The sequence below is a fragment of the Myotis lucifugus genome, unplaced genomic scaffold, assembly GCF_000147115.1.
Source record: "Myotis lucifugus unplaced genomic scaffold, Myoluc2.0 scaffold_7273, whole genome shotgun sequence".
NCBI classification, from domain to species: Eukaryota; Metazoa; Chordata; class Mammalia; order Chiroptera; family Vespertilionidae; genus Myotis; species Myotis lucifugus.
Genome location: NW_005878321.1, coordinates 1 through 5804, shown reverse-complemented (window position 1 = coordinate 5804; position 5804 = coordinate 1). Strand labels below are relative to the sequence as shown.

The 5804-nt window shown below is 36.7% G+C and overlaps 1 long non-coding RNA gene across 1 annotated transcript; it reads left to right on the top strand.

Moving 5' to 3' along the window:
- The first annotated feature begins 2408 nt into the window (after positions 1–2408).
- Positions 2409–4542, top strand: LOC111824801. The gene is made up of 3 exons (XR_002827877.1): positions 2409–2636; positions 3062–3136; positions 4423–4542. It is a non-coding gene; the product is annotated as an uncharacterized LOC111824801 (long non-coding RNA).
- Positions 4543–5804: the final 1262 nt, after the last annotated feature.

Below are 5804 nucleotides of genomic sequence, written 5' to 3'. Positions count from 1 at the left end.
AAAATCTGGGTGGGAGGCTTCAAGTCTTTTCTTGTTTTATTATGGAGAGGTCTGAAGAGTTCTGGAGCAGGGACCAGAGTAATGAGGGGAGAGGAGAGTGGTGGCTCCAGCTGTTTATCACTTGGTATGGAAGGATTTTAATGGTTGGACTCTAGGTCAGCCCAGAGCCACCCTGTTCTACCTCTTTTGTTAAGAGGAGCTAACCTTCCTAAGAGTTGTGTTCCATCAAGTGCCTGCTGCTGGATCTAACTCTGCTTCTTCTCCTGTGAGATGACCTAACACAGTTGGCAGTGATGACAACTAACTCACATTTTTCTCTTTGGGGTCAGGCTTCCTTTTTTTCTCTGGCAGAAATATTACAATATTACAACATACAAAAATTTGCTACATTTTTCTCGGTGTGAAGCAAGGCATAACAACTGAAAAAAAAATTCCTATGAACTAGTTTTCTCCTCTTAGGTATACTAGTTTTTGCATTGTCTCATAAATATCGAAAAGACCCAAGCTTTAAGTATTTTCCAAGTCCAAGTATATCAAGTCCTTTTATTTACAAGTGAAGAGGGCAGTATTTCATTCATGATGACATCCATTCAACAAATATTTATTGAGAAACTTCTATGAGCCAGACAATGTTCTGGAGATAAAGCAATGAGCAAAATAGGAAGGAAAAACATCTTGGCCCTTATGGTCAACCGTAGCAGAAGCAGACGATAAACAAGGTAAATAAGCCAAGTACATGGAATGTTAGAAAACTATTAAATGCTATTCATAAAGATCAATCTGGGAAGAGGGACAGGAAGTGAAGGGGGGGTCAATGAGGAACTCATTGAAAAGGTGGCATTTGAGAAATGACCTGAAGAAAATGAGGGAGTAAGACATTACGTTATTAGAAGAGTATTATTCTAGGCACAGAGAGCAGCAAATGCAACCATCCTGAGGCAGGAGCACTCTGGCACATCTGAGGAGCTGCCTGGAGTGAGACTACATAATAGGAGGTGATTAGAGGGAGCTAGGGGCCGGGCGGTCAATTGCCTTAGAAGTCATTACAAGGACTTTGGCTATTTTTTGTCAATTGGGAAACTATTAGGAGGTTTTGAACAAAGTGACCTAATCTGGCTTATGTTTTAACAGGATCCTTTTGCTGCTATGTTGAGAAAGTACTATAAGAAAGCAATGTGGCAGCAGAGTCCAATTAGCAGGTTGTTGATGACAATTTGGGCTATGTGTAGCCATGGAGCTGGGTGAGGCAATAGGATGTTATGAATGTGAAGTGTGAGAGAGAGGAGATGAGGGTGACTCCAAAGTCACTGGCCTGAACAAATGGAAGAATGACCTGCTCTTGATTGAAACAGAGAAAACTATGAGGGCAGGGTTAGTTTTGATAGAAGAGGGTAGAGGAGGGGTTATCAGAATCTCATTTTCAGACCTGCCAAGTTTGAAATGGTCTTAGATATTAAGTGGAGATGAGATAGAGGCCCAGGATGGAGGCCTAAAATTGGAACTTATCCATATATATATATATATATAAATAAACTGAGGGGACAGAGAAGATTACCAAGAGAGTGAGCACAGATACTGAAGAGAATATTCGTGTCCAAGAATTGAGATGAAAAGCAACCAACAAAGAAAACAGAGTTCAGATCTGTGAGAATGAGAAATGTGGTAAACAGGAAGTATAAGAGAAAGGATTCTAAGAAAGTGGTCAACTCTGTTTAATGCTGCTAACAGGTCAAACAAATTAGTCTAGAAAGTAACCACTGATTTAGTTGTAGTGAAGGTCATTAAGGAATTTGATAGAAACAGTTTTAATGGATCAAAGGTTGGGGTAATCTGATTGGAAAGGTTCAAGCGGGAGGTAAGAAATGGGATACAAAAACTATGAATAACTCTTTTAAGTAGAAAGAGAAAGCAAGGGGACATGGCTCTGGCCAGCCTGATGAGGCAGGATTGTCGTAGGGTCTGCTGACAATCACATGAGCGTGAGCATTAGCTGTGCATAGAGTTGTGACCTCAAATGACCTTGCATAGGCTAGACATATAGATTTTTGAAATGTTTGTCATTGATACATTCATGCTAAAAAGAGAAATATTAATCGAGCCAAGCTCGCCTAATAATACAAAATATCCTGTCTCTTTCTTAGGTCTTTTTTTTTAGTCCCAACATTTTCTCCAGGTTTCTTCTTTGGAAAGTTAGTTTTTTACTGCATCATCCAGGACCTCTACACTATGATTCTTTGTTTGCAATTCAATTCTTCCTTCCTTCGCCTAAATTTTCTTGAGAAGGCCCATATTCTATTTTTCTTTACATATCCATCTCATAGCCCAGCTCCTGGCACATGGCGGACACTCCATTTACATTTTTTGAATGAGTGACTTTTATGTTCCATATTGTCATATGATGTGTTTGAGGTCAAGTCAGTGTCTTCCTAAAGTTTGCAATTAATTTCCAAATAGAAATTGTGCTTGGTCATTTTGTTTCCCATAGAGTTCCTGTGGAGCAGACATAGTGAGGACAGGCTCTCTGAAGCTCAGTAGCACATCCATTGGGAACTCATCTTTGAAAAGGACAAAGCGAAAGGCACCTTCCCCACCCTCCCAAATACCCCTGCATCAAAGTGATGAAAGCCACGTGGCTGGTAATGTTACTTTTCCCATTAACATTACATTTGTATTGTGTTTTGTTTAATATAGACAGTAGAAATGATATGTTATAAATCAAGTCTTTTTATTAACAATAATAGTTAAACTTAGGCTTTTAGTTAAGTTTAATAATAACACTTAGCCCCTAATTATTCTCACTTAACTACCTTTTAAAAATCCGCAACATGACAAAATGAAATGAAAGGATTGTGCAGCTCCATGATCCTAATGAGTATGTGACGATTTGTAAATCTGTTCAGAAAGATGCAGCCATTCAGGACTGACTACATGTAGGAATGGAAATCTAAGTAGGTTAGTAAAATGGCTGTCTCTTTCGGAATTATATAAAAGTAAGCTTCTAAGGAATTGTTTCTTTTGTGAGTGTGACTTGTTTCCAATTTGTGCTGCTTCTGTGTTCTAGCCCTGCGGTCAGTGCCTGCAGTTCCTACGGACAGTGTTTCAGAAGCAGGCTCTCCTGAGGGGCTGCCCAGCCCAGGTGTGTATTCACCTTTACTCCATATCATGGAATTAAGGTGAAGGATCTTTTATGACAATTGAGGAATGAATCGGGTATAATGTTCTGTATATGAAAGGGATACAGATGCTTTGCCTCCTTTTCCCAGATTTTATCTTATGAAATGAAAATATTTTTCCCTGGGGTTAGGGCATGAAATAAGCACACTCAAAATTTTAGGTCTGGTTCCTTGAGTCAGTTCCCTACAAGGTCTCCTGATTTTTCCTATGTAATGTCAGGTTATAAGTTATTAATCTCCTTTCCAAAAATAATGACATATCTTGGTGTGTTCAGAAGAAAACTTACATGAAGATGTAAAGCACCATTCTTTTTGTAATTCAATTGGTCATCTATTTTCAGTTAAAACATAGTTCATTCTTTTCTTTAAAAAAATTTTTTTACTCTTTATTGTTGATAAAACACCATTCTTCATGCAACTGTCCTAAGTATGAATTTAACATGCAAAGTGTTCAAATCTAATGGTAAAAACTTGTTATTATGAAATATTTTTATTATATGTTCTCATTTCAGATTCCCAATAAATGAAATTCAGGTAAAAATAAAATAATTCAAGCTGATTCTGTTTCCTAATATTTTTTAATAAAAGCTACTTATTAGTAGCTATTATAAAAATGAGTATGATAAAATTTCTTTATCCTTAGACTTAATTTAAAGTGAAATATAAATGAATATGATGAGCTAATGATGTATAATCAAAAATAGAATATTATTATGCCAGTAGGATAATTTGATAGGTATGAAAATTGCTTAATATAACCTTACCTAGTTTTTACAATTCATGTTCACAAATATAGGGAAAACTCAGAAGCACCCAAATATTCCTAAATCTTTTATATTTAGATGATATTTAGGAGTTGGAATTTTGACACATCTTACACAAAAAAATTCTCCTCTCCTCTCTAATTAAAAGTATTATCGTTAGATACCTAGTAATGATTTTACCTAACTTTTACCCAAGATGATATTAATGATATCATTTATTTCAAAAAAGGAAATTTATTACATTATATCACAATATAAGTGAAATAAGAAAATTTGGAAGTATTAGAAGAAAAGGTATAATTGCTATTCAAACTTTGCTTGATATCTCTTTCTCTTCCTTTTTTTTTTTTTCTTTTACCTCTTCTTGTTTAATGCATGGGTAATAGTGAGCTAACAAATCTGATTCCTTCCGAAATACTTCCTGGTCTCTGCCTGCCTTAACTCTTGTCTAAGTGCCATTTCCACAGATTTTCCTTCTTTGGCAGAAGCCTCACTTGGCCCTGGGCTCCCCAGTCACGAACAGTGCACTGTGCCCAAAGGGGCAGACGACATCTCTCTCTTGGAGTGCCCTGAAACGCCCGAGGCAGCCGCAGCATCTCTGACATGTAGGTGACCGGGCCTTTCTTGAGATGTAAGATGAATGAAATCAGTGGTTCTGCAGCATTTCAGCTTCTCTTCTATTTGGCTTTCTTCTTCTGTGGCGAACTACTTGAACTTTGTTACTTAACTATAAAAAATACATGTTTTTCTTTCTTGAAGTTCTCTTTTGTTACCTAGGCATGGCTTATTTTCTATAGGATTGCTTTTGATTGGGATTTTTATTTTTAAAATGTTGGAATTATTTTGTGACCAGTGGCAAAACTTTATAGTTGGGTAATACTTGAATGTTATAAATATTTTCTCAATTTTTCAGTGACTCAGAAAGAGTCCTTATCACCTCAGACTGGTTATTTAAAATTAGTATATTATCATACACTGCTTATAGGGATGTACAGACGTGTTGCCATTTTGGAATATAGTTTGGCAAGTTTTTGTTTGTTTGTTTTAAATAAAATTTAAGCATGTGTTTTCTATATGACCCAGCAATCGCACTCCTAGCTATTTTCTCAAGAAAAATGAAAACTTATGTGTACACACAAACTTCCTTGTAAACTATTATAGAATTTCTATTTATAATTGCCAGAAGCAGGAAACAATTCAGTGTCCCTAAACTGATGAATGAATAAAAATAACTGATTTGTCCATACATCGGAATACTAACATCTATCTGTAAATAGGAATTAATAACTAATTCATGCAACAACATGGATGAATCTCAAATGTATTATGTTAAATGACGGAAGCCAGATTAAATGGCTAGATGCTGTATGGTTTCATTGACATACTGTCTGGACATAGGAATAATGATTACCAGGGATTGGGATTAGGGAGTGGAGTTGATCACAAAGAACATGGATTGTTTTGTGTGGGGTTTTTTAATCCTCACCCAAGGATATGTTTTTATTGGTTTTTAGGGAGAGAGGAAAGAAGAGAGAAAGAAACATTGACGTGAGAGAGAAATATTGATTGGTTGCCTCCCATATGCACCCCAACCAGGGATTGAACCCACAACCTAGGTATGTGCCTGACCAGGAATTGAACCTACAACCTTCTGATGTATGGGGTGATGTGCCAACCAACCGAGCCACCAGACCAGGTTCAAGGCAGGGGGATTTTGGAGGTTGATGGAATTGTTCTAAATCTTGATTGTGCCGGTGGTCATACAACTATATATCTCTGTCAAAACTGGATATTCCAACATATATTCCAAAAGTGGTGAATTTTTTAAAAATATGTTTTATTGGTTTTTTTACAGAGAGGAAGGGTG